Source organism: Sinocyclocheilus rhinocerous, unplaced genomic scaffold, assembly GCF_001515625.1.
Source record: "Sinocyclocheilus rhinocerous isolate Xijiao unplaced genomic scaffold, SAMN03320098_v1.1 scaffold235, whole genome shotgun sequence".
In the NCBI taxonomy this organism is placed as follows: domain Eukaryota; kingdom Metazoa; phylum Chordata; class Actinopteri; order Cypriniformes; family Cyprinidae; genus Sinocyclocheilus; species Sinocyclocheilus rhinocerous.
The window spans coordinates 833,515-845,553 of NW_015646367.1; the positions used below are offsets into that span (position 1 = coordinate 833,515).

At 32.5% G+C, this 12,039-nt stretch overlaps 1 protein-coding gene across 1 annotated transcript in view; it reads left to right on the forward strand.

The window, feature by feature from the left end:
- The first annotated feature begins 9,864 nt into the window (after positions 1-9,864).
- Positions 9,865-12,039, forward strand: part of LOC107707652 (testis development-related protein-like) — a 45,574-nt gene continuing 43,399 nt past the window's right edge. Inside the window, exon 1 of the mRNA XM_016511731.1 lies at positions 9,865-9,900. The gene's annotated coding sequence lies outside the window, so the exon portion shown is untranslated. The remainder of the gene's footprint in view (positions 9,901-12,039) is intronic.

The window sequence follows — 12,039 nt, forward strand, 5'->3', positions numbered from 1 at the left end:
TCAAGTAATGGAAAGCAAGTCGTGACTCAAGAAGGTTTAGAAGAACGTTATGAAATTTGTCCAACTCATTCCTGCTGAGTCGAGTTTTACACGAAACCATATGAAAGGTTTTCCTGTCGGCAGAAGCGTGCTGTTGAACAGGAAGTGGGCACAGCCTCAGGCAACAGCTTCCTCTATCTGCACGCAATATTTGTCTACCAGTGTGCTGGAGCTGGCTTCATGTTTGACCCACTTACCAAATTCAATAGACCTCAATTAAACATTTGCACACCAAGTAACTTGAGGTGTGTCTGCTGTGTCGCTCCCCTGATATGCTAAGCAATTTAGGCCAGAAATGTACTCGCGGATGCTTCAAGCTATCAAGCATTTTTTGGTATGTCTTTGTGCTTTAAATTGTGTTTGAGTGCAGTTTATATTGCGTTGCATTCTCAGCATTTCCAAAAGGGTGCTATGGGGTGTGTTAACATTTCTTTTTAAAGAGAAAGTTGCTAAATAAGTTCAATTAACCCTCATGTTGCATTCTGGCCATTTTAACCTGGAGAAGTTTTTCTTTTTCCTGAAAATGTTAGGTAATGTTATTGCACTGGACTGAAATTTACTGACTTCCCAAAACAACTCAAAAAATGATTTTGGGGGATTTTTTTCTTCTGCCATCTTGTTGTACTTGTGGTGCTTCCTAGTCAAAAATAACCATCCTACAAAAAATGCATATCAATTTCTTATGCTCAATTATTACCAAATTTTGGATTCAATATTTTTATTGATTTGCTTTATTTCAATTAGCACTGTTTTTTTTTTTTTTTTTTTTTACCGATTACTCGTAGGCCTCAATGATCTGAGCTCATGCACTTCAGTTTTTGAGTGAAAATTGACAAAATTTTACACAAATAATGAATTTTTTTTTTCACTCAAACTGAGGTGCATAAGCTCAGATCAATGAGGCCTATGATCTTTTTTGACCGGGTTTTCAGCACAGCACAGGGGTTAATGTGGTGGTTTAATGACAGTTAAAAAGAAAACAAAATCTTTCACCACATGAGTGTTGAGTTTCGTTATTACCACAATAATGCAAAAATTAGCACGGTGTGCTAATAATGTGTTAGCCAAGCATTTGTGTACTTGCAAAAAGTATGTTTCTGGCCTTTCATTCCACTAATATCCTGCATATTATCATTGTGAGCTATCATTTTTATCAGACAGACTTAGCAGCAGTGCAACGTGTTTGTGCACCTGATAACTGAAGTGAGATTACTTACAACTTGATGTTCTGTGAATCAAAACCTTATTATAGTCTTCCTTAAACTCAGAATTGTTTCAGAAACTCAAATCTTGAGTCTGTTGAGCGTGTGAAGGCTGTGAGGAAGTTGGAAATGTCATGCAGTTTGCTTGCTTGCGTGCTGGCTACTGCTGATTAGTTCTGGAAGATGCTGTTGGTTGCCTTTTTAAAAGTCAAAGACTGAGCGTCGGGTCCTTAAAGATGAAGCGTGCAATTGTTTTATGTTAAAGTACTTTTGTTTTATTTCAGCTAAAATAGTTTATTGCTCTGTTTGAGCATGCAGACCGGTCTGACACTACAACTTTGACTCCATTTACATTTTACATTTCCGTTTGGTGGAGCAGAGTTTATACACTTCAACTTGCCTGCTTTATTTTGGTTAAAACCCAATGGTGAAATGCATTTTAGCTGCCACCAAACAAGTCTGTATTGTCTTTGTTTCCTTCAATCGCCATGATTTGCCCATTATTAAGCAGTTAATGTGGCATTGCAGTCTGTATGTGTTCATAAGTGTTCGCATGGATGCTCGGGGCAGATGTGATGTCCTGTGACAGGCCGAGGCTACATTGCGTGACACGTGTTATTCCTCCTATCACCTTTAGCTCCTCCCGTTCCCGCTCTGCTGTCTGATCACTGGGCAAATTTGCCCCAAAAATACTGCTGGGACCGTTTTAACATGCTAGTTTAGGACATGAACCGCAACATGCTCGTCCCATTGGCTGTCCGGTGATGCATCATGGTGTTGTTGCAGTTGCAAGCTGCAGAAACAAAGCGAGGGGATCACGTTGGCGAAAGAGTATTGCACATGGTTGCTTTATAAAAACAGAGAAGGGATTAATAAAGCAATAGACCTTAATATGTGGTTTGATGGTGGTTCATGGATGTAAAAGTGGAAGGAACACTTTTGAATAATGTGTGACTGATATTGTAGCATATATGAAAGTTTTGTATTAACAAATGAGATTTTAAAATATGAAGGACTGAAATGTTTTGTTGCTCATGTAACGTTTCATTAAATTAATTTCAATCATATGTCTCATTTCTATTGTTGTTTTCATTACCTCACACAATGGGTTGCAGACCGCAGAGAAAAAATAATGCTGAATGTAAATAGTACAATGCAACTTATTTATTTGTGCATGATTTGACATATTTGACACAAAAGCAGAAGACTGAAAGCTTCATTCACAGTGCACATTAATAGAAGCCTATGCATAGAAGCAGAAGACTATGGAAGCGCATATCCACAACATAAAAAATCCTGCTATAGGGAAATCTGAATTATGAGATTTTAAAAAAGTCAAAATCATGACATACTAAGTTGTAACTTTCACAACTGACATTATATCTCATAACTATGACTTAATATCTCATAATTTCAATTTATCTCATAATTTTGATTTAGTTTGTATTTAAATTGACTTTTATCTCATAATTGTTTTTTGTCCATTTCAACGTTTTATCTCATAATTATGACTTTTAGTCAAAAGTCAAAATTATGATTTAAAAAGTCAAAATTACAAAATACCAAATTATAATTATGAGATAAAAAAGTAAAAATTATAACATATTAAGTCGTAATTATGATATAAAAAGTCGTAATTATCTTTAAAATTTTGACTTTTAATGCATAATTGACTTTTTATCTCATAATTTTAGCTTTTGTCATAATTGACTTTTTATCTCATAAATTCGATTTATCTCAGAATTTTGACTTATATAAGTCACCTTATTGACTTTTTATTAACAACAACTTTTTATTACTTGTTTGGTAAAAATAGACTTTCAGTGTTATATGAGGAAATTAAAAATAAAATTGTAATCTTGGTTCTCAGATGTTTCTCCACAGATGAGATTAGATGTTATCAGATTCGTCAATCTGAAATCAAAAGTCACACATTTCAGTAAGAACTTAAACATTTCTCATTCATTTTATAACTCTGCTCTCTGAATTCTTTGAATTCTGTATTCTGAGAAGTAAACAAGTTCACGCTTAATTAAAACTGTGAATCACATGTGTATGAATCAGTGTTGGTGTGTTTGGTGCAGTAAAACCGTCCCTCTCTGTGTGTTTGCAGTAGTTGCTATAGTAAAACATCGTGTATTTCAGTCAAATACTCTTGAAAGGCAAAGTCTTTCCTGTCTGATGTGCAGCCAGACGGCAGGTTTCTGCAGAAAAAAACATTCTTAGATGTGGCCATTTTGGGGAATGCAGCTTTGTAAAGATTATATATAGCATTAGAGAAGTTGAAATGATGAGTCAGGAAAATGAGAATGAAGACCATAACATAATCTTATCATTATGGATTCATTTTCTTCATCTTAATTTAATCTGAAGATAATTGTAAATTACACTCTGCCATCTGTTAGCCTCTCTGAATTCTTTGAATTCTGTATTCTGAGAAGTAAACAAGTTCACGCTTAATTAAAACTGTGAATCACATGTGTATGAATCAGTGTTGGTGTGTTTGGTGCAGTAAAACCGTCCCTCTCTGTGTGTTTGCAGTAGTTGCTATAGTAAAACATCGTGTATTTCAGTCAAATACTCTTGAAAGGCAAAGTCTTTCCTGTCTGATGTGCAGCCAGACGGCAGGTTTCTGCAGAAAAAAACATTCTTAGATGTGGCCATTTTGGGGAATGCAGCTTTGTAAAGATTATATATAGCATTAGAGAAGTTGAAATGATGAGTCAGGAAAATGAGAATGAAGACCATAACATAATCTTATCATTATGGATTCATTTTCTTCATCTTAATTTAATCTGAAGATAATTGTAAATTACACTCTGCCATCTGTTAGCACATTCTGTTGTACTCCGCAAACATGCTGATTGGATTTTAACCTAATTCAATGAGAAGGAAATTAAAATATTTTATTGGTTTTCAACCATTTAATATCTGATTTAAGAAATCTTCAATAAAATAAAAGTGCATTACCCCACCCCCCCCCCACAAATAATATTATACATTAGGTACACACTGTAGTATATATGAAGTAAAGTATGTCTTTTTAAAAGTACATTTAAGTGCACTTTTTACACTTTTTTTCAAGAGCTTGATTCATTTTTAAATGAGAGCATCTTTGCCCTGGAGCAACATGAGATCAGCATGTCTAACCACACAAAGCATGTTTTAGCAAAAGACTGAACGCTTCATTCACAGTGCAAATTCATAGACTCCCAAGACTAGGCCATTTACACAACATAGGAATAAAAATTATGCTTTAGGAAAATCTGATCTGAATTATGAGATAAAAAGTCAAAATTATGACTCGAGTCAGCTTTTCCAACTGACTTTTATCTCATAACTATGACTTAGTACGTCATCATTTCTACCTTTTATCTCATAATTATGGCTTAATGTCATAATTGAAACCTTTCATCTCATAATTATGACTTAATATGTCACAATTTAGACTTTATCTCATAATTATGACTTATTGTCATAATTTCAACTTTTCATCTCAAAATTGACTTAATATGTCATAATTCAGACTTTTTATCTCATTATTGACTCAGCATGTCAACGTTTTATCTCATAATTGTGATTTAGTATATAATTATTTTGACATTTTAACTCATAATTATGAATTGTCATAATTTTGACCTATCTTCTAATTATGACTTAGTATTTCATTGTTTTTACTTTTTTTATCTCATAATCGTGACTTAGTATTTAATTATTTTGGCTTTTAATCTAATAATAATGACATTTCACGTCATAATTTCAACTTTTTCACCTCATAATTATGATTTAGTATGTCAAAATTCAGACTTTTTATCTCATAAATATGACTTGGTATGGCATAATTTTTACTTTTATATCATATTTCTATCAGTATTTTCTTATTTTGATTTTATCTCATAATTATGACTTAGTATGTCAGTTTAGACTTTTTCTGATAATTATGACTTTTTAATCTCACAATTTCGACTTTGTATGTCATAAATCTGAAATTGTATATATATTTTTTTATCTCATTATTAAGATTGAACAATGCATGATTTGTCTCTTATTTGGAGGAAAGGGACTTCCATGGGGTCCTGAGTGTTATATGAGGAAATTAAGATATAAAGGTCATTGAGTGTGAACATATTTTTCATTACTATCATGATCTAGAAATACATAACATTTTACATTGTTCTTTAGAATATTTGATTCTGAATGCTCAATTGGGGCATTACACAGCCAGATATTTTTATGATACTAAACTGTATAATTGACTGTGTGATTTCTGTTGAAAGATTTCCTTTGTCTTTTAAATCATACTTTCTTTCTTCTCACATAATAAAATAATTCCAGCTCAGAGGAAACAATTGTGCTCAACTGAAAGCTCAAGAGCATCCAGATACCTGCATTGAACCTTGAATGCAGTTCTTTTATGAGATTGTTTTGCTAAAAGGCAATTGCTGACAGCCTCATAATTATTGCAACGATCAAACTATCGTGCTATTGAAAGACATGTGAAGACAACACCCAGATCAACCCATCAAAACACTGACTGACGTGAGCGCTGGAACATTTCAGGGAACAGGTGCTGGGAGACATTTGAGTTGTTCAGGTGGAAACATACAGGCCTGGCATGTGGAGAGACAGCCAGAGTGCGCTTGACACGGGAGGACGGCCAAACCTCACACAGATTTCCTAAAAATTCCCTCTCTGCAGTCAGCTGCCATTTTGCCCGTTGGTCAGCAGATGTGTCCGTCACAAATGCTGCTCTGAATAGGATGGGAAGAGGATTTTGTGTGAGGTTCATCTTAGTGACAACAGCTGAATGTGGCAAGGGCCGTGTGATTGGCTGAGTCACGTCACATGACTGAGTTACATAAAATGTACATGAATCTGTCCTACATTCTGATGTAAACAAACTTCTCTCCCTCATTTAGATTTATGCATTTAGCATCCAAAACTACTTACAATGCATTTATATGGTTTACATTCAGAAAAAAAATGATAAAAATCCAAGACAAAAAGCACCACCACTAAAAATAAAAATAATACTAAAATTAAAATTATTATAAATATCAGTTTTTAAAACAATATAACAAATTTTAACATGTTTTTAATGTGTTTTAGTATTGTATTGTTTTTTTAATCAAATTAATCAGTATTAATATCAATATTGTAATAAATGTAAAATGTCACAATTTTTACTAAAACGTTTTAATGTGTTTATTATGAAAAGTTTCTAAATTCATCCCAGCTGACACAAATAATACTAAATTAAAATTAATATCAGTATTCATATAATATCAATATTATAATAAAATTAAAATGTCTAAACTTGTATTAAAAACATTTTAGCATGCTGACTTTGAAAAGTTGTTAAAATCATCCCTGCCGCCACAATAAATAAATAAATAAATAAAATTAATATCAATATGAATTTCAACATCAATATCAATATTATTTTAAAATGAATGTTTAATTTGCTAAATTCCTCCTATTGCTGTCACAAAAATACTACAATGAAAATTAATATTAATATCAACTTCAATATTATTCTAAAATTAAAATGATTATTAGCCAAATAATAAATAAATAAATATATGAATAAATAAATTTAATATCAATATTAATATGAATTTCAACATCAATATCAATATTATTTTTAAAATTAATGTTTAATTTGCTAAATTCATCCTATCGCTGTCACAAAAACACTACAATGAAAATTAATATTAATATCAACATCAATATTATTCTAAAATGAAAATGATAATTAGCTAGATAATAAATAAATAAATATATGAACAATAAATAAATAAATAAATGAAAATTTATAGCAATATCAGTATTCATATTAATATCAATATTATAATAAACACAACTTTTATTAGGAAAAAAAGTTTAGTGTTTTAACTTTGAGAAGTCGTTACATTCATCCCTGCTGAAAACAAAACACTAAAAACACTGAAATGTAATATTAATATTTCATTTGTATAGCATGACACTTAAGAGGGTGAATTTTGCAAATTTTGCAGCTTTCATTAAAAAAAGTTTCAGTGTGTTGACTTGAGCATGTTGTCTCTTTTTGTTTGTTTTATTGGCAGATACAAACCTCAGTAAATGCTTTCTTTTATATTTATTCTCTCTCATCCATCGTTTCTGTGTAGGAAAGAGAACATTTTAGCATGTTGTCGTATATGTCACAGGATCTGTTATGTAATGTGTGTGTGGTGTCACATTCTTTCTACACACCTCGATGAACTCAAGGGGCCAGTTTAGTTGCAGTTCGGTGCCACATGATATTTTGGTAACTTATTCTGTGCACATGTGTCCCAGGGTCCCGTTTCAACAGGATACATCTATAGTTGTGCCAGATATGTAAGAATGAATATGTGTTTGTGTTCCTCAGGACACACAGCGCTGCCAGCTCATCTCACTGGAGGCCTTCGAGTAAGAAGTGAGCTCAAACATGCAGGAAAACCTGCCGAGTTACTGCGCCGCAGCCAGTTTGAACCAGTTACCATGAGCGGCACAGTTCACAACGCTGGAAGTTCAGAAATGTTTCTTCGGGAAGGTTTGGCAGCAGTACTAAGTGTCAAAATGAGTCGAGCTCATGTGCTTTAACTGGTGCTAACAACTGCAAGGTCATGGGTTTGATTGCTAGGTAATAAAATATACACATCAAACACATACCCTGAATGTACTGTCTGTGGATAAACACATATGCCAACAATGTAAAAGTAAAATGCACTATTCTAATAAGTACAAGTGCACTACTGTACTAAAAAGAACATTTTATTCAGCAAGGATGCATTAAATTGTTTAAAAGTGAGAGTAAATACATTTATACTGTTACAAAAGATTCTGTTTCAAATAAATTTTTTATTCATCTAATCCTGAAAAATACAATGCATCACGGTTTCCATTAAAATATTGGGCAGCACAACTGTTTTCAACATTGATAATAATCAGAAATGTTTCTTGAGCAGCAAATCAGCATATTAGAGTGATTTCTGAAGATCATGTGACACTGAAGACTGGAGTAATGATGCTGAAAATTCAGCTGCGCATCACAGGAATAAATTGCGTTTTACAATACATTAAAATAGAAAGCAGTTATTTCACATTGTAATACTATTTCAGAATGTGACTGGTTTTACTTTATTTTTATTCAAATAAATGCAGGCTTGGTGAGCATAAGAGCCAAAATAAGTTGAACTATATATATATGCCAGTGCATTCAGGATATGATATACATATTATTGTATATTATAAGTTGCACACATTCAAAGTACATTTGACCACTAGCATTGTTCTTCATTGTCATTGCTCTGAAAATACATTCATCTCGCTTAAAGAAAAGAAAGATTGTCTTTAAGTTCTGTAAAATTCTTTAAGGAGGAACTGGGATCACCGTGTTCCTCAGGCAGGACAAAGACGGCTCAAAGTTCTTGTATAGGTTGAGGGGGAGGGGACTTATTTAGGGTATGTTGGTACATGCCTCAGTCAGGACGACCACCGAGCTTCAGATAACCATACGTTACATAACGTCAGAGGTCAAATTATGTAACAGAGGAGCTCTGATTTATGGAATCTCTGTCTAGTAAACAGCAGGTTTGGTTATGCAGATTCAGAAAGTCATGCTATCTATGCTCTTTTTTCAAATATTTATTTATTTATTATTATCTATCTATCTATCTATCTATCTATCTATCTATCTATCTATCTATCTATATATCTGTCTGTGTCTGTCTGTCTTTCTATCTATCTATCTATCTATCTATCTATCTGTCTGTCTGTCTGTCTGTCTATCTAATCTATCTGCCTATCTATCTATCTATCTATCTATCTATCTATCTATCTATGTAATTGGCTTCCATAAAAAGATGACAGTCACAATATAATTTTTTTTAAATGCATAAACAGCATCAGAAATATGATTCATCAGTCACTGTACACACAGCCTTTGACATCAACAACAAAAGAGTGTTTTCTCCTCCCTTTTTAAAAATCGACGCACCTATTTTTTCCTATCCCAAAAATGATATGCTTTGTTGCATTTAATTGTTTGTATTTGCAAAGATTTTTCCCTGCTCACATGTCAGAACACAGACATTTTTGCCAGTTGACCACTCTGTAAAAAATGATGCATTTTTAACAGTAAATACTGTAAAAATGCTATCATACTTTCACTTACTCAATACGGTGAATAACTGTAATCGATCTAATGTAACATTTCATTTAAAATACTGTTAAAAACTTCTTGTGATGAACTTGATCATGTGACTCTCTTTATCACCTGTGTTTTCATAGTTAAAGGCATTTTCAGGAAATTTTCATTTGAACTTTTCCTTGAACTTGTTTTTCCAGTGTAAAAATCTCTGCAGTCATTTTGAAACTCATGCAAATGTCTTGTGGGTCTTTCTGCAAATTCTTTTAATGTAACTTACATTTATTTATAAATTTAAATGTATATATTATCTAAATAATACTTCTTTTTTAATTTTTAAAATATGAATGTCACTGCTCTGTAATGCAACTCAAAAAATACAAATTGCAGTTGTCACTCATAATGTCAGTTGGGTTTGTACAACATAAAAATATCAAAGGGACTTTTATGACAAATAAGTTCTTCCTCAGGTTAAAGGTCATGCATGGAGAGAGTTACCACCAAACAGTGAGTTTCTTTACATTTACATTCATGCAACTTATTGCATTCAAAGTGTATGTTCATATCGTACATTTGCTGGGAATTGAACCCATTGCTGGTGCTTTTTTTTTTTTTTTTGAATTGACATATGTTTTTGTTTTTTGTTCGTTTTTGCATGCATGATTGCATGATTATTTGGTTTTTTGCATTTCATTATTTGCTGTATGCTCTAGTGTTTAAGTTTGAGTTCAGCTATAGTTTGTCTATTAACTGCTTTTGTAAAAAATATCAGAATTACTGAAGGCATTTTTTAATTAGTTATGATGGATTGTTTATCTTTGAAAATTTAGAAAATGCTGAAATCAAGTAATATTTAGTGATATTAAGATAAATGGAAGCATTTCGCAACACCTTTTATCTTGAAAATCAACCGTGCAGTTCATCAGCGGTGTTATTCACTCATATTTACTTGTGCTGTGCTAGATATCCTTTACCTATTTTGCTGTTATGGTCTTTCCATAAATTGTTTGTAAATCTCTCATTATGCCATATTATCACCAAATCTTGGATTCAATAGTTTTCTTAACTTGTTTTCTTTCAGTTAGCACAGGTTTTGTATTTCGTTTTGGAATAGATATCCGTAGACCTCACTGATTTGAGCGAAAGTGTAAAAATCGTGTGGATAATTTTGGCAATGTTCACTCAAAAGCTGATTATTAAATTATTTGAAAGGGAAATACGTTTAAATGTGTAATTTTGAGGGTCAAAGATGAGTTTTAAGGGATAAAATTAGTGACTGCAGGGTGACTTTAATCTTTTTTTTTTTTTTTTGGAGAAATATCAGACTTTTTGAAGCCATTTTTGTTTGTCTTTAAACATTCTGAAATTTAGAATTTCGAAAATGCTGACATCAAGCCAAATTAAGTGATATTAAAATAACTGGAAGCATGTTGCTTTTGCAATGCCTTTTATCGTGAAAATTAACCATGTATGATTTTAATGCAGGATTGATGAGTTTTATTGCTGAATCTTGTTCAGATATGAATGCTGCTGGCTGCATTTATAGAGATGCATGTATATGGCCATTGAATCAGGTTCATTTGTTTCGTTTTAATTCTCTTAGGATCATATTGTTTTTGCAAAGTGCTACTTTGAGCGGGAACATGCTGTACCGCCGACACACTGATGCACATGTGTATACGTATATACACATATATATATATATATATATATATCAAGTTCATGAACACTACACCAGCTCAGTGCTGAGCGCTCTGCCTTATCACAGCGGGATGCATGCAGTGTCAGATAGACATTAGGGATGGATATAGAGGATGGGTCTGTTAAATAGGCCAGCAGAGCCGTGATATATGACATAACACTCAGCACATACTGTATAGGCTATGAGAAATGATATTGAGACCATAAAAAAAGTCATAAACAACATCTGTTGCATCTTAACACTGCACTTTCTGCTAGATGCATTCTGGGTGAGCATCTGTGTTGCCGATCAAGATGCTTTAAAAACATTGACACATGTTGATGGGTATGTGTAACCTTGAGGAAGACCTCTTGTTCTAGAGATCGTTAAGTTGCAACTGGATATTTTTTAACTGCATTGCAAGAGGAGACGTTAAAAATTTTTATATCAGCTGTCAACATTTAGGAGTTCGCTAGTATATGGGCCATTCTACTGCTGTCCCACAACCAGAAAGCACATTTAAATAGCATATAAGTATTCAATCTTAGATGTTTATTAAGATCCTTCTATTATCTATTGAAACCCACAATAATATTTAAAATATTAGTAAGCTTAATATATATAAAATCATAATTTATTGGGTAGTTTCAACTGGGAGGTGGCTGTCCCGAACCCTAACCCCTAAATTTCAACTTATGTAAATGATATTGAAATAATTTTTCATTCTTGTTTTTAAAAGTATCTTTTTGGTTCTTTTAAAAAGTGAAGTAAAAAAAAATATATATATATTTTCTTTGTAAATAATGGAACTTTATGTAAAAAAAAATGTGTCCTGAAGTTTTCATGTCACTACCGAAACAGTGTATTTTTTAGTATATTGGCCGAGACTGATTTTGAACTAAACCCATACATTTATGATCAGGTCTGATCTATATATATATATATATATGCATACCACTGTTCAG